Here is a 23,117-nt window from a genome sequence, read left to right on the forward strand (position 1 = left end):
TTGACTCCTTTTGGATAACGATTCTCCACTCCGTAACTGATGGTCCAGATCATCTGTTATTCTGCCAAGTTAGGAGTTTGAGGCTCTACCTCAAGAGAACAGCAGCAGCCCTCCCCCGGTTGCCTTCGCTTTTCTACAGCACTGGGAGAAATGAGGAGGATTACCAAGCCTCGTATTTCTTGATTATTTCCATCTTTATCTCCTTGGAAAACATCATCCTCTTTTTTCCCTTGACATCAGCGACTTTCTTGTGACCCATGGCTTATGATGTATCGTAAGTATCACACACGATAACAGTATGTACTGTAAAATTGTTACAAAAGCAAAATCACAAACACTATGATACCGTTGCCGGAACAAGAAGACATAGGAACACCGATGCATAGATGCATGATGGGATACAGTACAGTAGATGCCGATCAATAGGAAAGCAGGATCTCATGGTGGTAACTAGCATCCGAGTAGGGAGATAACCAATTGGAACACAGTTTATGGGCTGGCGACGCGCGAATTTTAAAATCCGTCAAGGATACGGTCAGGCTCCCGCTCCTTACCGCCTTTCGTTGTCCGAAACATTTTTCATGATCCGAGTCTTAAAATTCTTCGCATCTCCTTTCGTTAGGTGAAAATTTCGTAAGCCAATTCTTTCGTAGCTAGAGGTTTGACTATATATATATATATATATATATATATATATATATATATATATATATATATATATATATATATATATATATATATATATATATATATATATATATATATATAGAAAAGGGATTTTGACATTAGAAAAAATTTATTTTTGGGTTAGATAGCCATATTGTCCTGATGGAAGTACCTCTAGGCAACTTTCTACCTGGGATATTTCCTGCTTGTGATATACCAGAGAATTTTACCTGTAAAGATATCACAGGGTTACTACCCCTGGCGTCAATATCTGAAACGATATCGTATATGTAACAGGGATGTGTTTAAAACAACCAAGGCTATCCTACCCCGAATAGAGTTAATCTTGTCTCAAAGGATATTTTATATGTCTGGATACGTGGGAGAGTCGTTACAACTTCGATACCAGTGTGATACTATAGACACGTTCACTGGTTCGATCCGAGTCTTAAAATTCTTCGCATCTCCTTTCATTAGGTGAAAATTTCGTAAGCCAATTCTTTCGTAGCTAGAGGTTTGACTATTATATATATATATATATATATATATATATATATATATATATATATATGTATATATATATATATATATATATATATATATATATTAAAAGGGATTTTGACATTAGAAAAAATTTATTTTTGTGTTAGATAGCCATATTGTCCTGATGGAAGTACCTCTAGGCAACTTTCTACCTGGGATATTTCCTGCTTGTGATATACCAGATAATTTTACCTGTAAAGATATCACAGGGTTACTACCCCTGGCGTCAATATCTGAAACGATATCGTATATGTAACAGGGATGTTTTTAAAACAACCAAGGCTATCCTACCCCGAATAGAGTTAATCTTGTCTCAAAGGATATTTTATATGTCTGGATACGTGGGAGAGTCGTTACAACTTCGATACCAGTGTGATACTATAGACACGTTCACTGGTTCGCCATTCCAGCAGCAGCCATCGTATGATAAAATGGCTTCACACTGAGAATTGGGAGGGGAGGAAAATTAACGGGCAGGTCGATCAGGATGACATGGCTATCTCACCCCATAAATAGATTTTTCTTATGTCAAAAGCCTTGTTGTGGACTCGAGCCATGTCATCTTGAGGGAAGTGTACCAGAGAATGGAAAAATCTTCTCCGTTATGGCAAATTAGACTTTTAAGGGAGCCGGCCGGTAGGCATATATATGAGGATTACTATAACAGAGCCATCTCTCTTTTTGATGGGTATATGCTTCTTCTTTGTCCCATTCGAGATTCCATTAATAATTCTATGAGTAATTCTTACACCATAGCCACTTACTGAATTCATAGCTTTATCAGCCTCATTTGCTTTACTGTCTAAATATTCTCTCCAGTCATTCCTTGCTTTTCTTTTGACCTCGCTACAATACTGGAATACTTCGCATGCTCTACCTTGTGATTTTCCTTACTTCGTCAAAAACTTTCAACAATCAATTTCTGTCTTTGTCTGCTTTTTATGGTATCCCAAGTATCATTCGATATCCATGGCTTTCTCTTTGTATCTGTGTGTCCCAAGACTTCACTACCAACTGACTGATATATGTTCTTGATATCATACCATTCTTCAATAATTGTCTGTTCTTTGTCTCTTGAAGCCAAGAACCTCGTCACCCATCACATTCTCTGTCCCTTGATTATTCCTTCCAATTTTAGCATTGAAGTTGCCAATCACAATTGTCATATCTCTCTCAGGGATCTCATCTATTACCCTCTGCAGTTCTTCATAATATTCATCTTTCCTTTCTTCAGGGGAATAATTTATTGGGGCATAGAAAACTATAATGCTCATGTTGCACTGCTTTGATTTGATCTTTGGGGGTATAGGAAGAAAAAACACAAAATCCTGAGAAAATTCACTTAGCTTCGTATGGCAATGGAGAATGCATATGCGAAATATTTCGTCGAAGTTACAGGGTAATTAGTAAAAGTAACCCAATAAACCAAAAACATTGTTCCTTACAAGAAAATGTAGTATTTCTTCCTATATTGTAAATTTTAATAATTATTACATTTTAATATGAAACAAATTGTGAGCAATGTCCTCAGTATACATTCCATGAGTCACAAGACAATGTGTTACACATAGAAACACAGGCAATTGCTTACAAGACTATCTCCACCAAGGTAAATACCTCTGAAACTCTCATCCAACCATCTCATCCCCTCTGTATACTCCGTACCCTCTCTACTACTAAAATATTCCGCAGGGACCCTAGGGAGTAAAGGGTTGGACAACCCCACCTGCCACCTGGTACCTTTCTCTACTATTCAAAGGCCTTACACCCCCCTTTTCTAACTACCACTATCCGTGACATGATGGGCTTCTTCCACTACTACCATCATCTTTACCCTGTTCACATCTGTCTTTACCACTAAAAGCCTTTCAAATTTCCCTTTAATTAATCAACCAACCTTCCAAAGTTGCAGGTTACCTTGGCCCGTGCCAACAAGAAGTATTGGCTTTAATACAAACCGACCAACCGATTACACGGTAATTACACCCTTCGGCCCTCAGTCCTAGCACAAACCTCATAGAGAGTACACATTTTAGTTTGACCTCTGACATTCACTTGTGTTACGTGTTTTTTCGGTTTCAGCAAGAATTTCATCATGCCAAAATGGAAAAGATATTATCAACATCTTGCTAACATCAGAAATAAGAAAATTCCCTCTATGAGTTCAGAAGTGGGTAATATTGGCGAAATAAGCGGAGTTAGTGAAGGAGAGAGATGATGAAGGAGCGACCGTCTCGCCTAAAGTAGCAAGATATTTAGCAAATGGATCTTCGTTTATGATTAAATTATGAGAAATAACTTTGCTTTTGTTTATTGATATCCAAAAAGGATCATAAAATTCATGATAATCATGATTTATTGGTATTGTCTTTGTAAAAATGCAAAAAAACCTTGAACGCCTGTATCTCAAAACTATTCCTATTGACCTTCAAATTCTATCTTCTCACTTAGTTTTAAAGATATAGCATTGAAATTTAGTATATAACTTAGAAAGACATAAAACAATCAAGTGTTGTCTCTTTTTTTCAATTTTTTTTTTTCATATATTTTTCTTAGGTTTTTCCTTGATTTTTAGGTTTTTTTTTACCATAATGAAAAAAAAAATTCATATCCAGTGTGACGGGCCGAGAGAAGGTTGTGAACTCAAAGGCAGGATGCAATCAACTGAGTTATATTATTATAGAACACTCTCCTTATATACAAAACCTCAAGGCAACAGGACATAAGTTCACAAGACAGACAATGTTACAGAGGAAAACCGGAGACATGAATTTTCATGTTCGTTTTAGTGCGAGGGAAGAGCGAAGATACAAGCATAATATATACAAAAGGAATTATGTACAATTGTGTGACACACGGTTGGTACATGGCTCCCCCTCTAAAAATGACATACTGAACATGTTGAATAGGTGCCCTGAATCTGGAGAGGTAGTAGTAAAAACTGCACCGATTAGCGGCAGTGAGTGGCTGTAGAAGTCGATGGTTGGGGTGCGAGCGAGTGGTAGATGATGGGTGGCTGTGTTGCCGCTCCGGCTCGTCACGGGGTAGGCGAGTGTGTCCTACGGCATTCATAGGCGAGTGTGTCCTACGGCATTCATAGGTGTGTGTCCTACAGCATTCATAGGCCTACGGCATTCATAGGCGTGTGTCCTACGTCATTCATAGGCCTACGGCGTTCATAGGCGTGTATGTCCTACGGCATTCATAGGCGTGTATGTCCTACAGCATTCACGTCAGCTTCGGTTGAAGTTGAATAGGTGGCCTCTTCGTCACGAGTGGAGGCGTTGATGGAGGTTTTGAAGGTCATGAAGTGGCTGTCCATAAGGGCACGAAGTAGGTTCACCTCACGAGGAGAGCTGTCTGCGGAAGGTTGCAGGCGAGTGATACTGGTTATTTTCCGGAGGGTGAGCGAAGCCCTTTAGTCCCCCAACGGTTGTTGCGAGAGCTGAAAAAGCTTTGCTATACGGGCGGCTGGCGACGGCGAGTACTGCTGCAGAAGGTATGTTTTGAGGGCGTCATACGCTATTGGGGTGTCTCCTTGTTCACAAAGCCAGTCGGATATTTCTGGGAAGGTGTCCTCGGGTATCGCCGCGAGAACATAATCCGCTTTGGTGGTTGAGCGAGTCACGCCCCTGATACGAAACTGGACTTCTGCGCGCTTACCTCCTCACATCGTACCCGGAAGTTTTCCGTCCAGAACTTCGCCAAACGCTCACGGTTCCTGCCAAGCACGATATTTATCACCATATCAAGACGACGGGACCCCCAGTCTTCGCAAAATTCAGACGTCTGGCACCGGAACGATTGGCAGCCGCCAAACAGACGTTCGCCGAAATGGAGGAAATGGGCCTTTGCCAAAAGGCCTCCAGCCCATGCTCGTCACCCTTACACATCGTTCTGAAGAAAGACGGCTCCCTCCGTCCGTGCGGGGATTACAGGCGCCTGAACATGCAAACAGAACCGGATTACTACCCCCTCCCAAACATTGCCGACGCGACCTCCTGAAGGGGTATTATCAGGTGCCTATGAACACAGAAGACATCCCCAAGACCGCCATCACCACTCCGTTTGGTACATACACCTTCAATTACTCCTGTTTTGGCCTTCGTAATGCTGGGGCAACGTTTCAACGTCTCATGGATGGCATCTTAGGGGACCTCCCTTTCTGTGTATGTTATGTAGACGACATACTTGTGTTCTCCTCCTCGAAAGAGGAACACCTCCGTCACTCCGGGGTCACCAATGTGACGGGCCGAGAGAAGGTTGTGAACTCAAAGGCAGGATGCATTCAACTGAGTTATATTATTATAGAATACTCTCCTTATATACAAAACCTCAAGGCAACAGGACATAACAAGTTCACAAGGCAGACAATGTTACAGAGGAAAACCAGATACATGAATTTTCATGTTTGTTTTAGTGCGAGGGAAGAGCGAAGATACAAGCATAATATATACAAAAGGAATTATGTACAATTGTGTGACACACGGTTGGTACACCAGTAAAAAATGACTTCAAAAAGAAAACACTTCGTTTGATTGGAGGTCTACATCAGGTCTATTTATGGTAGTAAACCCAGGTCTTTATTTATTATCAAGGGAGTGATAGAATTTAAAAAACACTAATTTTAAGGATAATTTACCCTGGCGTTGCTAAACCGATGGTCAGTGGCAAATATCCTATGCAGTTTAGAGATGTCCTAAGTCACCTTATTAAGTGGTATGAATGTCAAAGTCCTGTCCTAGCACATACCTCATAGAGAGTACACATTCTAGTTTGACCTCTGACATTCACTTGTTTTACGTGTTTTTTCGGTTTCAGCAAGAATTTCATCATGCCAAAAAGGAAAAGACATTATCAACATCTTGCTAACATCAGAAATAAGAAAATTCCCTCTATGAGTTCAGAAGTGGGTAATATTGGCGAAATAAGCGGAGTTAGTGAAGGAGAGAGATGATGAAGGAGCGACCGTCTCGCCTAAAGTAGCAAGATATTTAGCAAATGGATCTTCGTTTATGATTAAATTATGAGAAATAACTTTGCTTTTGTTTATTGATATCCAAAAAGGATCATAAAATTCATGATAATCATGATTTATTGGTATTGTCTTTGTAAAAATGCTAAAAAACCTTGAACGCCTGTATCTCAAAACTATTCCTATTGACCTTCAAATTCTATCTTCTCACTTAGTTTTAAAGATATAGCATTGAAATTTAGTATATAACTTAGAAAGACATAAAACAATCAAGTGTTGTCTCTTTTTTTCAATTTTTTTTTTTCATATATTTTTCTTAGGTTTTTCTTTGATTTTTAGGTTTTTTTTTACCATAATGAAAAAAAAAAATTCATATCCAGTGTGACGGGCCGAGAGAAGGTTGTGAACTCAAAGGCAGGATGCAATCAACTGAGTTATATTATTATAGAACACTCTCCTTATATACAAAACCTCAAGGCAACAGGACATAAGTTCACAAGACAGACAATGTTACAGAGGAAAACCGGAGACATGAATTTTCATGTTCGTTTTAGTGCGAGGGAAGAGCGAAGATACAAGCATAATATATACAAAAGGAATTATGTACAATTGTGTGACACACGGTTGGTACATGGCTCCCCCTCTAAAAATGACATAGCCTACTGAACATGTTAAATAGGTGCCCTGAATCTGGAGAGGTAGTAGTAAAAACTGCACCGATTAGCGGCAGTGAGTGGCTGTAGAAGTCGATGGTTGGGGTGCGAGCGAGTGGTGGATGATGAGTGGCTGTGTTGCCGCTCCGGCTCGTCACGGGGTAGGCGAGTGTGTCCTACGGCATTCATAGGCGAGTGTGTCCTACGGCATTCATAGGTGTGTGTCCTACAGCATTCATAGGCCTACGGCATTCATAGGCGTGTGTCCTACGTCATTCATAGGCCTACGGCGTTCATAGGCGTGTATGTCCTACGGCCTTCATAGGCGTGTATGTCCTACAGCATTCACGTCAGCTTCGGTTGAAGTTGAATAGGTGTCCTCTTCGTCACGAGTGGAGGCGTTGATGGAGGTTTTGAAGGTCATGAAGTGGCTGTCCATAAGGGCACGAAGTAGGTTCACCTCACGAGGAGAGCTGTCTGCGGAAGGTTGCAGGCGAGTGATACTGGTTATTTTCCGGAGGGTGAGTGAAGCCCTTTAGTCCCCCAACGGTTGTTGCGAGAGCTGAAAAAGCTTTGCTATACGGGCGGCTGGCGACGGCGAGTACTTCTGCAGAAGGTATGTTTTGAGGGCGTCATACGCTATTGGGGTGTCTCCTTGTTCACAAAGCCAGTCGGATATTTCTGGGAAGGTGTCCTCGGGTATCGCCGCGAGAACATAATCCGCTTTGGTGGTTGAGCGAGTCACGCCCCTGATACGAAACTGGACTTCTGCGCGCTTACCTCCTCACGTCGTACCCGGAAGTTTTCCGTCCAGAACTTCGCCAAACGCCCACGGTTCCTGCCAAGCACGGTATTTATCACCATATCAAGACGACGGGACTCCCAGTCTTCGCAAAATTCAGACGTCTGCCACCGGAACGATTGGCAGCCGCCAAACAGACGTTCGCCGAAATGGAGGAAATGGGCCTTTGCTAAAAGGCCTCCAGCCCATGCTCGTCACCCTTACACATCGTTCTGAAGAAAGACGGCTCCCTCCGTCCGTGCGGGGATTACAGGCGCCTGAACATGCAAACAGAACCGGATTACTACCCCCTCCCAAACATTGCCGACGCGACCTCCTGAAGGGGTATTATCAGGTGCCTATGAACCCAGAAGACATCCTCAAGACCGCCATCACCACTCCGTTTGGTACATACACCTTCAATTACTCCTGTTTTGGCCTTCGTAATGCTGGGGCAACGTTTCAACGTCTCATGGATGGCATCTTAGGGGACCTCCCTTTCTGTGTATGTTATGTAGACGACATACTTGTGTTCTCCTCCTCAAAAGAGGAACACCTCCGTCACTCCGGGGTCACCAATGTGACGGGCTGAGAGAAGGTTGTGAACTCAAAGGCAGGATGCAGTCAACTGAGTTATATTATTATAGAACACTCTTCTTATATACAAAACCTCAAGGCAACAGGACATAACAAGTTCACAAGATAGACAATGTTACAGAGGAAAACCGGATACATGAATTTTCATGTTCGTTTTAGTGCGAGGGAAGAGCGAAGATACAAGCATGATATATACAAAAGGAATTATGTACAATTGTGTGACACACGGTTGGTACACCAGTAAAAAATGACTTCAAAAAGAAAACACTTCGTTTGATTGGAGGTCTACATCAGGTCTATATATGGTAGTAAACCCAGGTCTTTATTTATTATCAAGGGAGTGATAGAATTTAAAAAACACTAATTTTAAGGATAAGTTACCTCGGCGTTGCTAAACCGATGGTCAGTGGCAAATATCCTATGCAGTTTAGAGATGTCCTAAGTCACCTTATTAAGTGGTATGAATGTCAAAGTCCTGTCCTAGCACAAACCTCATAGAGAGTACACATTTTAGTTTGACCTCTGACATTCACTTGTTTTACGTGTTTTTTCGGTTTCAGCAAGAATTTCATCACGCCAAAAAGGAAAAGACATTATCAACATCTTGCTAACATCAGAAATATGAAAATTCCCTCTATGAGTTCAGAAGTGGGTAATATTGGCGAAATAAGCGGAGTTAGTTAAGGAGAGAGATGATGAAGGAGCGACCGTCTCGCCTAAAGTAGCAAGATATTTAGCAAATGGATCTTCGTTTATGATTAAATTATGAGAAATAACTTTGCTTTTGTTTATTGATATCCAAAAATGATCATAAAATTCATGATAATCATGATTTATTGGTATTGTCTTTGTAAAAATGCAAAAAAACCTTGAACGCCTGTATCTCAAAACTATTCCTATTGACCTTCAAATTCTATCTTCTCACTTAGTTTTAAAGATATAGCATTGAAATTTAGTATATAACTTAGAAAGACATAAAACAATCAAGTGTTGTCTCTATTTTTCAATTTTTTTTTTCATATATTTTTCTTAGGTTTTTCCTTGATTTTTAGTTTTTTTTTTTTTCACCATAAAAAAAAAATCATATCCAGTAAAAAATGACTTCAAAAAGAAAACCAGGTCTTTATTTATTATCAATGGAGTGATAGAATTTGAAAAACACTCATTCTAAGGATAAATTACCCTGGCGTTGCTAAACCGATGGTCAGTGGGAAATATCCTATGCAGTTTAGAGATGTCCTAAGTCACCTTATTAAGTGCTATGAATGTCAAAGTCCTGTCCTTAAAAAAACATCATTAGCCAGCCGGCCCCCTTAACCACATAAGTGCTATTTTGTGTCAACCTCATTAATTATAGAATATTTAAAATTGGTTTGTTTAGTATATCTAAAGATGGTTTGTTTTACGCTTCCAAATATAGCTATTTTGGGGCAACAGTACAACTCTAGAAGGGGACTATGCAAGTTTTTGTAAACTCTAATGAAATCAAACAGTTATCATCACAGCCCCACTCATTGTCAAGAAAGAACATTTGTACTAACACATATCGACTAGACAATAGTCTGTTAAAAGGATGGTTTAAAAAATAGAGGTACACTACTTTTTATTTAGTAACAGTAGAACTATATGAAGGAAACTCAAAAAAGACGTGCAATCTTTTATTATTTCTAAAAGCAAAAAAATAAAATCAAATTGGTGTAACCATCTTCCCATTTTTTTTTTGTGTATGCTTAAAACAAGAGCTATTTACCCCAGTAATGCATAGAATAGAATAGTAACATCATTCCATATGATAAAAATAAGGTCACCTTTTGACTCTTCAATTAAACATAGTTTATAACAATGCAAATTATAACATTTAACCTTCACTATGCACACTGTAATAGTGCCATATTATACAGTCCATACGAGTCCATGCCTAACACTAAGAAGCTGTTTTAATCACACTACCAGTTGCCACAACGAATTGTTTAATTTCATCCAATTGTTGCAAGTAATGTTTGAAAAACACTTGAAGATTTCCAACCAGTGTAGGCTTGTAAGCCTGTGAAGGACATACACTGGAAGAAGTTTGAGGAAGAGGCTACTTTCCTAGGGTCAGGACCCGATGGCTTACTATTCAGGTCAGTACTTCTGATAAAATAGGTGAGTTTAGACTTCAGCTCTTTCAAAGAGAGATTAGATCCTGTTGTTTCCCTTTTAAAAAGTTGTCTGCCTTTGAAGGCTTCACTCTTTGACTGGTAAGCTTTAAGGTCTTCCAAGGCTTCCAATGTTTTGTGGGCTGTTCTTTTTTAGCCAGGAATGCAGGATCTGGATATAAATTAACTTCTCCCGACTCTGAGAATTCAGTTCGGCCATCATCCATTGATAGTGCCACAATATCGCTGTCTCTAGCATCAGAAGCCATTGCTTGTATAATGATCAATATTTTAGTAAGATCCCTCAAATAAGTAGAATAGTTACCTATTGAGGAGGCTAAGTGCAAGACTTTGTCCTAAGACTGTGAGATGGTTTTAGGGGTAGCATTTGTTTTCAGTTTAGCTAAAGCCTTCGGGATCTTATTGAAAAGTTCGCTATCGAGTTTTATAACGAAAGCATAAGCGATAGGTCTTGTCAGGACCGTTTTACATAAGGAGATACTTGTGGAGGCCAGACCCTGTTCATGTAGTGTAATAAAGAATGATAAACAGAAGTCCATTGTAATCAAAATGACTTATGTTTTTTTTTAACAAACTCCACCCATTTCTTCCAAGAGGACAAATATTGTCCTTTTGTAGTAAAGGACTTGTATTCTTCTATAAAGCTGCTGTCCCCTTGAAGGTCCGTAGCTTGACCAGGACCTACATAAGGAGATTGAACGGTGGAAAAAGGTAATCCAATCCAGTATCCCTACTGATTCCGGATTAAATTTGGTGCTACATAACGGGGGAAGCTTCTTGTTGAAGCTCGTCACAAAGATATCTATTTGCAGTTCGGGAAGCTGTTCTAGAACGAAACAAGATGATTTTTAGGCCTAGGACCATTCTTTTTCCAGAGGCTTGAATCTTGACAGGGCATCTATTACATTGCGAACACCTATTGAGATACTACCGTTGGAGAGTTATGGGGTCTTTCGACTGGCCAGATAGTACTACATTGGATCCTTCTCTCTGGTTATGGTTCATTTTCCCTTTGCCTACACAGTGAACCCTCGCTACTTCGCGGTTCGACCATCGCGGATTCACCACTTCGCGGATTTTTTTAATAACCCATGTATATACATATGTCGCGGATTTTCCGGAAATATCGAAAATACCGCGATGTGACCGATGGTGCGAGATTGGAGAAAGTAAGGAAAATTGAATCATGACTGATTTTCAATATAAATGAGACTTTGAGGAACAACAAAGATATCATTTGTTAGAGAGATAGAGAGAGGTAAGGAATGGGAGGTAGTGAAAAGTAGCCCACAGAGAGAGAGAGAGAGGTAGAGGTAAGAGAGAGAGAGAGAGAGAGAGAGAGAGAGAGAGAGATAGGTAGAGAGAGAGAGAAAGAGATAGGTGAGAGAGAGAGAGAGAGAGAGAGAGAGAGAGAGAGAGAGAGAGAGAGATGGAGGGGGGTTTAAATGTAATAAACAAAAAAATTTGATAGGTTATAACACATTGGTGCTTATGTAATATCAACTGTATACTGTAGACGGTTTGAATAAGTTAAGAAATGGTATAAACGATACTTTGTTAGTGTATTCGTACACACTCAAGAGCGGCAGCTAGATGACAGCTGATCTAATCACAGCCAAAAGTAAAACAAAAAGAAGTCAACAATACTCGATTTTTAAAACACACCCGAAATTTAAAAACAAAAGTACAGGCTTTCTTAATGTGCAATTAACTATTTAAAGAGTGGCAATTTTCTAGAATAAAATGATATTTCCCAAAAAATAGTGGTTTGCTGATGAAATTGGATGCCGTATTTTTAGCTATGATTGAAGTGGATGTAGACTCGGCCTAATTTTTTCGTTTCGTATTTAATTGACACTAAGAAAACTAATTTTAGTTTCTTCATCTAACTGTAAGTATTGTATAACACAGAGAGAGAGAGAGAGAGAGAGAGAGAGAGAGAGAGAGAGAGAGAGAGAGAGAGAGAGAGAGAGAGAGAGAGAGAGAGAAATGAATCAGCTGTTGTAATCAAATGGCGTGTTTTTGTTTCGTGAAAATTTCATCGCCACGACTATAACAACAACATACTGTACTGAACTTTACAGTATTATACAGACTACTGTAATATGATAAAGTAAAATATTTGTAATCTTTTTTATATGAAATGGGGCTATTTTTTCTGTTTAAAATTTACATTTACGTATGTAAAACAACTCTCTCTCTCTCTCTCTCTCTCTCTCTCTCTCTCTCTCTCTCTCTCGTAGATTGTTTTCCTGCTTTGCTACGTATGTATGATTTTATATAGATACGGTAAATAATATTTGTAATAACATATTTTATAAAAGCTTTTACTGTAATATCATTATTTATCACTTTCATCATGCACGTTAAATTCCTTAGTTTGTTTACTGAGCGTACTTTATGACGCCGTCGTTTCAGGCAGCGTCATAAAGAAAAACATTTCATTTGGAAGTCCTAAGAAAAATTAAGGTAAAACATTAGTAATAACCAAATCAACATACTGTACTGAATAATCAATATAATCAATGCAAAAACTAACCTATACACAGACGTGTAAATGCGTTTGTTTCTTCATTATAATCAGAGATAAACGTAAACAAAACATTGGTTGCCATTTTTTATCATGCTTTTTGGCGTGTTTAGGAAACGCATGATATAAAATCGCCTTTAATATTCGTGCCTGTTTTAGTTTAGGGTGCTGTAGTACATGCATTAAGTGTTCTGTACATTAAAGGGTGGTTTGTTAGCAGTACTACGTACAAGGGAAGGTTTTAAAAGTCCGAATATACATGTTAAATAAATAGGTAAATATGATGTCACTACTTTGCGGAATTTCACCTATCGCGGCCGCGTCTGGAACCTATCTACCGCGATAAACGAAGGTTCACTACACGCACTGAATAGTTTGGCCTTTTCTTCCCATACACCTGACAACACAGATTACCAAACAATTCTTCTTCTCTCAAGGGGTTACTGCGCTGTAATTGTTCAGTGGCCACTTTCCTCTTGGTAAAGTGTAGAAGAGACTTTACCTATGGTAAGCCACTCTTCTAGGAGAAGGACACTCCAAAATCAAACCATTGTTCTCTAGTCTTGGGTAGTGCCGTAGCATTCATGAATGTTTTCTATGGATGCCATGAACTCCAAATGTCATGGGAACAAGGGGGAAGTTGTAGTCAGAAGAGGAGTCAAATTTGAGGCAGTTGTCGCAGATATAAAGACAGGATTATGCAAAGAAGTACTAGGTACAGTACTTCCCTGCTGACTGTCGAGCGAGTCATCTGAGTTTTCCGTGTCAACAAGAGCCTTTCTCTTTCTGGCGGAACTTCAGAGGTTGTCGATAAGTTGTCGACGTCCAAATGCATGTCCTGAAGCACGTCCAGGACTTCGTGATCTGCAGGATCCAGTTGTACTGTTGGAATCTGATGACAGTACACTGCAGTCACATCAACCTTGTGGAACAGGAGATCCTTCATTTACAATGAAGGAAGATAGGAGGCACCTTGTTGAGAGCTCTTCTGGAATCCCCTCACCCATTGTCAAGATTTTCTGGCTCCACGCTTTCTCATCCTTAGAAACATTGGTAGCTGGAATCAGTATCTATAAGGTCCTTGCATATACTGCAGTTAGTAGGTTTCCAGATAGCAAAGGAACCCTTGGAAACATGACAGTCCACATGTTTCCTGCAGGTTTATGGCTGCAAGGCAATTTTACCCGCCTGGTACATGTTACCGTCACACATACCATGTTGTTAGCAACCTGTAAAGATAGAAACTTTCAATGAGTACATTAAAAGAATTTTTATATCTTCACACAGAAAATTATCTAAATAATTTTTCAAATTTGACTCAAAAATTTCTACCTACTACTAGCTACGGCTAAGGGTACATTACAACTGTAGCTCATGCCGAACAGCTCAGAATTCTATATGAATTCCTTGTATGGTAGAGTAGGAGAAAGAAAAAGATTTACTGTGAATGTACTTATATTCGTGGGTACCAATTTTCGTTGTTTTATAAAAAATGTTGGTTCATGGATTCTTAAATTCGTGGATTTCCATTTGGAACTTTTACCTTTTTGGTTATTAGTTGAACCCCAATTATGATAAAGTGTTCATTTGCAATGCATTGCTTTTATTCATTTATTAAAAATTTTAATAATTAGCACTGATTAAGGGATTACTTATTTTGAAGATATCAGAGTCACTACCACTGACTAGAGACAACCAGAAAGCCATCGCCATCTTTGACGTTTTCAAGGCTCACCGCGCGGATAAACTCTTAGACCATCTCAAGAAACACGACATTATACCACTGCTAGTACCAGCCACCTGCACTGACAAGCTACAACCTTTAGACCTGTCCGTCAACAGAGAGTACAAAGAAGAACTCAAGGCACACTTTCACGACTGGTATTCATCTCAGGTTATCCAGATCATTAACCAACAAGAAGACAACAGTGTAGTTGTAGACCTGAAAACGTCCGTGATAAAGCCCCTACATGCCAACTGGATCATCTCTACACACAGCAAGATGGAAACACGCAAAGATCTTATCCGGCTTGGTTTTCGTAAAGCCGGTTTGCTATAGACTTTCTCATTGAGATTTTCTATGTTTTGTGGTTAAAAAAAGTTTTTATTATATTTTAAGGTTTTTTATGTGTAGTGCTGAAAACATATCTTGCTTGATGCATATTAGTAGCTAATACTATTTTTGTTATGTAATGCATTGTTATTTATTGATGAAAATATTAAAATAAATATGAAATAAAAACCAATGATTTTAATTTTATTTTATTCAGAAAATTTATGAAAAAAATAAATATATAGATAGAAAAAAAATTAACTGTAGTAATATCTGAAAATGACTGAACCTAAAAAATAAAATAATTATTATTATAGTGCACACCAAAATAAAACATATTCACAATAACAAATAAGAATAATTAGTAATCCGTAATCCATCCATATACCAAGGCACTTCCCCCAATTTTGGGGGGTAGCCGACATCAACAAGAAACAAAACAAAAAAGGGGACCTCTACTCTCTACGTTCCTCCAGCCTAACCAGGGACTCAGCCGAGTTCAGCTGGTACTGCTAGGGTGCCACAGCCCAACCTCCCACATTTTCCACCACAGATGAAGCTTCATACTGCTGAGTCCCCTACTGCTGCTACCTCCGCGGTCATCTAAGCCACCGGAGGAAGCAGCAGGTCCTACTGGAACTGCGTCACAATCGCTCGCCATTCATTCCTATTTCTAGCACGCTCTCTTGCCTCTCTCACATCTATCCTCCTATCACCCAGAGCTTTCTTCACACCATCCATCCACCAATGGTTTAGAAAATGTAGGTCACCAACACAAATCGAATGTGTCCAAGTTCAATACCAAAATCTGACAGCGTATAAAAATTTTCATAGGATTTGTAAATTTGTGGATTCGCCCACCCACGGAGACCCCGAAAATTGGTACACCACTAATAAAAATACTTTCACAGTATACCAATAGAACACTTTTTTCCCAAAAATCTGTCGATCGGACAACTTGAGGAGGCACAATCAGATACTATTCTACCTAAGGTGGCAGGTATTTATAGCCGTCATGGGTCTATGGTCTAACCTTTTTTTACCCAGCAGGTACGTCAACGGAATGTGGGAAAAGGCATTGCTAAGTCGGCAACGGGTAGACGATCCCATAGTGAACTTGTCATAGGGTTAGAGGAGAGGTACAGACCAGTAAGAAAGGGAGGCAGCTGGTAGGGCTTACTGCCACTTGCCTATTTGTTAACATAAGATTTATCAAGGAATGGGATTTTGCCCAATGTAATTAATGAGAGCCATTTAGAACAGCCCAGATACAAAGAACTCATAAATTCGATGAAGACCCTGACAACTGGGAGGTATCCAATTGATAAATTTTAAAGGATAATGTTCCTAGATGTGGAAGGTAGGGTATAGACGCTGTCGACAAGTTTAAGGCAATGGCTAAGGCAGCAAAGGGAATGCTCTCCTCTAGTAAATGAGGGAGAGACCCCCTAGCCTACTCACATCTAGAGCTAGCAGCACCTAGAGCTAGCAGCCCTCTAACCGACAAGTCTGGAAAATATGGCAATGTGATAACCACTCAAGCCAGGGAGATCTAGACCGAGCAGAGGAGCTGAGGCTCCATGGGTGAAAAGACATAGCCTAACAGGAGGAAGCCGACTACCAGAAACAAGGCAACTGCTAAGGTGGCAAGAGAAAAGATCCCTCTTGAGGGTCTAACCCCATTTCCTATCTAGGATTAGGCTGACAGAAAACCCCAAGCCGACCACTCTAGAAATATAGCAATCGAGATGTCCTCTATTACCATAGAAAGGCAGACTAGTCAAAGGAACTGTAGTTTCACAGCCAGGAAGAAAAGGCAGCTTAACCGGGAAAGGAAGGAGCAGCCAGCCTCCAAGAGATGGCCGCTAAGGCGGCAGAGAGAACAAATCCATATTTAGGATTATTCTCCTGCCTACCCGATGTTAGACTAATAGTCTTACCAAGCTGTCCCGTCCTGGTATATAGCAACTGAGGCTTCCTCAGAAGCCAGGATAGATCAGATTAGGTAAAGGAACCTGAGTTCCATGGCAAGGGGACTAAGTCTAATTGTTGGGGGTGTGTGGATGAAAGGAAGGGAGCCTTAGAAAATGGTAAAGTGTCTGGAAAGAAAGGCCTAACTGTAGTATTAGAACAATCCAAAGTCATTCCATGGGATCTTCAGTAAATAGGCACAGAGAAAGAATTCTCCCAACCGGCTGCCACTTAGCCAAAGACTAAGTATGATAGCCTAGAAGAAGGGTAAGGCGGCAGGATAGGAAGGTCTACCTGTCAATATTTGAACAGAATTAGTTCGTTTTAAGAGATTGACAGAGTGCAGACACAGGGAACAAGTTCCCTCAACCAGTGCCGCCTATCCAAAAACTAAGTAAATGAGAATGGAATACTGTCGACCTAGACGGGCTGTGTCCATCTATCTACAACTCTTAGGGAATCCCTTCAAGGCGGCTTTACCCCGCTATGACGTATCAATAGACAGAGAGGTGCGCCAGCCGTCACGAGAACCGTATGGTTACGTGGCAAGAAGGGAAGGGTGAGGATAGAAAAATTAGCTAGGCTAAGCCAATGACTAGGGGTAAAAAGCTAGTCTAGGCCATAGACCTGGTAAGACAAGCATGCAATAAAGCAAATGTGTAACTAGAATGATACCACAATTGTAAAAGTATATATGCAGCACTTTGACAAGGCTAGCTAAGAAATTCATATAAAACATTGATTAATTTGAAAATATGAGCTTCTGGTTTTTGCCATGCGGCGATCGTAAGGCAAAAAACGGACGCATCGAGCAAAATTCCAGGAGGAGATGGAAAATTCTCTACCAAAAAAGGGTAAGATACTCAATTTAACCAATGAAGAAGCAGAAGCATCCATAATTGCAAAATAGCACAAAAACTTTGTCACTGCAAGAAGGAATAGAGAACCAGCGAATGTGTTTACAGTAACTCACTGGTGTTGTAGTTGTAACGGCTTTTCCATGTATCCAATCCTATCCCATATCCTTCAAGACAAGGTTAACTATTCGGGGAAGGATAGCTGAGGTTTTTTAAACACGTCCCTGTTACATACACGATATCTTTCGGGATATTTGCTTAAGGGGTAGTAACCCTGTGATACCTCTAGAGGTAAAATTTTTTGTTATATCACTCGCAGGAAAACTGCCTAGAGGAACTTCCATCAGGACAACATGGCTCAAGGCCCCCCCCAGAAATATATATACAGTATATATATATATATATATATATATATATATATATATATATATATATATATATATATATATTATTATTACAACTAGCGAATTACGTAAATTTCCAAGCGCCAAAACTCACCTTCCATATATTACATAAGTCTGATACCCACGAGAATACCTCCGAGCTCTTAGAATAATACGTAACTACCAGATGTTAATATATTTAAACACAGAATATCTAAAGGTCTTTTTACGTTACACACTCAAAACAAAACTGGGTGATTACTTTACTTTTAAAAGGAACTATTCTTAAATCAACCTCTTACTACAGTTCTAAGTCAGGGGATATGAGCAAGGCACTGAAATAATTATTGGTGATCGAAGTGATACACTACAGAAATGTATATATATTCTATGCAAAATAACAATTGAGCAATAATACCAAAAATAAATCACTCAAAATTTAAACCTGAACTAGACCTTGGACTTTAGACAAAAAGACACTTCAAGAACTTTACAATCACTTGTTTTACTAGAAATTAATGTATAAAAATATTTAATTTTGACAATTAATGAAAAAAGTTGACACTAACACTATAGAAAATAAATCTGATTTACACTTACATATACGTAACCATTTCTCTTACGTCCTTTGGGCCTCACACAAGGTTACTGAATGGTTAAGCAAGAATAGATGCACTTAACTTTTTAACCTAATCACACAGGGCCAGTCACAAAACCCAATTAATTTTTGCAATATAAACTGTACTTGCAAATATACTGCACTTCTTTCAACTTGAACCACAAAAATTCCTATGTTTGAAAAAACACGTTACACATTTTAGAGAAAACACTATGCACATTTAAGAGGAACTACGGAGTGGCTGGATAGGTGCTAGTGAGACTGTCGGACTTTGGCTCTTTCGGAAGGTCAGACTGGATCTCTCCCCCTCCGATGCATTGCTAGGCCCTATATATGCATCCTAAAACATTCTAGAAACTTTCATTTCATTCCTGCAATACATTCAATGCATGTGCACAAGGTCTAGGCGGGTTCTCACAACGTCAGGTTGTCAATTTGGCAGTTTGAAGTAGGGTCCCATTCGTCGGCCAGCGAGGCAGTACTCTCGGCTATCTCCGCTCACCTCTTCCCGTATTATTAAAAGAAAGGAATAACTTCAGTTTAGAACCTTCATGCAACTCCCAATCCCGTGGAAATATGATGCAATCCTTAGAGTGTGTGTCACACAGCATACCTTATAACAAGTTACGTAAGACTTTGTAAAGAAACTATGTGAAATAAAAATTTTATTCCTTAAAATAACGTAAATTTACATGTAAGGAACTAAATGAAAATATGATATGAGGAATGACGGAAGTCTTATGTAATTTACATACATGTATTTAGTCTTACATGAGTGGAACTCACCTTACGAGTTGGCTATACATCTCTTAAGTACACAAATGAAATACATGAAAAAAAAACCATTTACTTATGTCAGACCAGCTTCGTAAGAATTTATATATATATGTATATATATATATATATATATATATATATATATATATATATATATACACACACAATGATTATTTAAAGGAAAAGTCAAGATTTGCAAAAAAAAAAAAAAAAAGAGATGCGATAATATTAACACAAATATTCCAAAAATCAACAATGTTATTGAAGATTCCCATCCTAATTCTAAAAACACTTTTTTGACAAGGGCATTTTTATGCTAATGAATACACACAGTAAAATATATTTACAAAATTATTTTCCAGTATTATAAGTAAATGAAATAATAATATTCTAATCATTAACATTCCTTTCTCCTCTTATGGTATTTGTATAGATAACAATTTAAAAAAATTTAAAACAAAAATCACTCGCAAATATTTTTCAGTAAGTTACATAAATAAATACATCAAAATTCTAATCATTATTATCTCTTTCCCTTTTCCTTAATTGTATAAATAACAATTTAACAAAATTTAAAAGAATGTTGACATCAATGTTTGGATTTCTTCATTACCTTAATTCTATTCCTTAACCCTGGATAGGTACGATGGGTCGTTTGCGACCCCGAGCGTCAAAAAAAAACAGGTTTTTCTCACGTGACTCACCCCTGTGACTGAATTTGTGGGTGATCGACCTGCAGGAGGTGTCTCCCCTACACGCTCTAGTAGTGTCCAGATGTGCATTGCTGTAGCTGTACTCCTTCCCCGATTTCTGAGACGCATCGGGGTCGTTCGCGTCCGAGTTTACCCTTCTGAGGTAGTTTGCATAATTATCAAAGTTATTACGTATTATGAAATTGTCGTAGAATGGTGCAACTTGTATAGGTTATCAGTTGTGGAAAGTCTTGGTGGATTGTTTGGCTACCATGTGCATGTTTTTTTTTTTAGTTAAAATGTCGTTCATCACCACGAGGACCATTTTACCGCGAGTGCCCCTTTTTCATTTTTTTTTCATTTTTTTGCCAAGTCATTTTTCCGTAAGATATTGCCAAATAGTGTCGTAAAACTTTTGCTTGTTTAGTGTTGGAAAGTGTGTCTAGATGATCTGGCTACCCATGCATGACTTTGTTTTTGTCAGATACGACGTAGTTATTGGTATATTGGGTATTTAACTGCGGTTACCAATTTCTGTTTTTTTTTCAATATTTGTAAAAATTACTACGTAGTAAGGAATTGCCGTATATTATTCATTTTTTTTCATGTTTATGTGTTAGAAAGTGTGCCTTGATGGTTGGGCTAACACGTGCATGTCTTTTTTTTTATCTGAGATGTCGTATATTAGAATGTCGGGCATTTTACCGCGAGTGTCCCTTTTTAATTTTTTTAAATTTTTTTGCCAAGTCATTTTTCCGTAAGATATTGCGAAATAGTGTCGTAAAACTTTTGCTTTTTTAATGTTGGAAAGTGTGTCTAGATGATCTGGCTACCCATGCGTGATTTTGTTTTTGTCAGATACGACGTAGTTATTGGTATATTGGGTATTTAACTGCGGTTGCCAATTTCTGTTTTTTTTTTCAATATTTGTAAAAATTTACTACGTAGTAAGGAATTGCCGTATATTATTGATTTTTTTCATGTTTATGTGTTAGAAAGTGTGCCTTGATGGTTGGGCTAACACGTGCATGTCTTTTTTTTTTATCTGAGATGCCGTATATTAGAATGTTGGGCATTTTTCCGCGAGTGCCCCTTTTTATTTGTTTTGCATTTTTTTGCTTAGTCATGTTACCGTAAGGAATTGGCAAGTAGTGTCGCAAAACTTATATTTTTATAGTGTTGGAAAGTGTTTCTAGATGATCTGGCTACCCATGCCTATTTTTTTTTTAGCCAGATATGGCGTATATATATAAGTATGTGTTCGATTTTCCTGTGATTGCCATTTTCTCGTTTTTTTCCCATTTCTTTCAAAATTACTACGTACTAAGGAACTATCACAGAGTAATATTTCATTTATATGTTTATTTGTCGGAAAATATGCCTTGATGGTTTGCCTAGCACGTGGCTGAAATTTTTTTTTCTGAAATGCCGTATATTAGAATGGCCATTTTTCCACGAGTGCCCCTTTTTATTTGTTTTGCATTTTTTTGCTTAGTCATGTTACCGTAAGGAATTGGCAAGTAGTGTCGCAAAACTTATATTTTTATAGTGTTGGAAAGTGTTTCTAGATGATCTGGCTACCCATGCCTATCTTTTTTTTTAGCCAGATATGGCGTATATATAGGTATGTGTTCGATTTTCCGGTGATTGCCATTTTTTCGTTTTTTCCCAATTCTTTCAAAATTACTACGTACTAAGGAACTATCACAGAGTAATGATTCCTCTAGATGTTTATTTGTCGAAAAATTTTGTTTATTTTTTTTTTGATTGAATATCATCAAATTTTTTTAGCTAAAATATTGTTTTACATTTTTTTTTTTCGATTATATTTCCCTTCAAAAAAAATTTTTTGGGTCAGAATTTTAATTTTATAGTCGTAAAATAATCGACAATTATCCAGCAACCCACCATACAATTTTTATGCATATCCAATAATAATTAGATTAGTAAATAACACCTTGAAATTGACATACCCTTCCTACATTTCAAGTGGCAGATTAGGGAGTCTGAGTCAGTGTGGTTGGCGGCCATTTTGTGGACATATCCGAAGCGTAAGCTGCCCTATCTATATATATTCTTGTTCCCTATAGAATTTGTGATATTTTGGTATATTTTTACCTGCATAAATATCATATTATATATTAAATATATGTATTTTTTTACGAAATTTCCAAGTACTCAGAAAATTACCTTTAGATATGGCCCCTGATATAAATGTAATTTACAAAATAATGAAGATTTTTTTACATATTTCTATTTTAGGATAACATATGTTTATTCCCTAAAAAAATTAGCCACTTCCTATTTCATTTGGGTACCCAAAAAAATTCATGAAATTTGGACAAATATTTTTGGCCAAAAAAAGTTACCCTTTTTTTCTCATTTCAGATCTTCACCTCCATGGGTCTGACTTCATCCAAAATACATCAAGATGTGTCCTAAACATTCAAGAATCAATTCCTAAAAGGATTTGTGTATATATGTATAAACTTTTTTTTTATGAATTTTTATGTCAGGTCTTTTTTTTTTCTACTTAATTTTTTAAAATATTTATAATAAATAGTTTTTCTGCAGATGAGTAGTATTTATCTTTACAGTTGTTTTAAGCATTCATTGAAGTCTTTTTTGGCAAAAGAAAAAAGGAGGTTACTGCAAAAACTGATTTTTCAAGAATTTTTTTTGGCGTCGGGGTCGTTCGCGTCCGAGTATACCCTTAAAGGGGTGTCCGAGGACCGTACCTATCCAGGGTTAAATTGCATATTGATATTGGCAAGAAAATAAAAGTCCTGTAGAATATCATATCTATTTCATATGATATCCTCTCCCTCTTATCAGTAATAATTATTGAAATGATTCATCTC

The 23,117-nt window shown here is 38.2% G+C and overlaps 1 protein-coding gene across 3 annotated transcripts in view; it reads left to right on the forward strand.

Moving 5' to 3' along the window:
- The window catches only part of LOC137645800 (uncharacterized), a 105,980-nt gene that overhangs the window by 41,831 nt on the left and 41,032 nt on the right, over window positions 1-23,117 (forward strand). The gene's annotated exons all lie outside the window — the stretch shown is intronic.

This window comes from Palaemon carinicauda, chromosome 8 (genome assembly GCF_036898095.1).
Source record: "Palaemon carinicauda isolate YSFRI2023 chromosome 8, ASM3689809v2, whole genome shotgun sequence".
NCBI classification, from domain to species: Eukaryota; Metazoa; Arthropoda; class Malacostraca; order Decapoda; family Palaemonidae; genus Palaemon; species Palaemon carinicauda.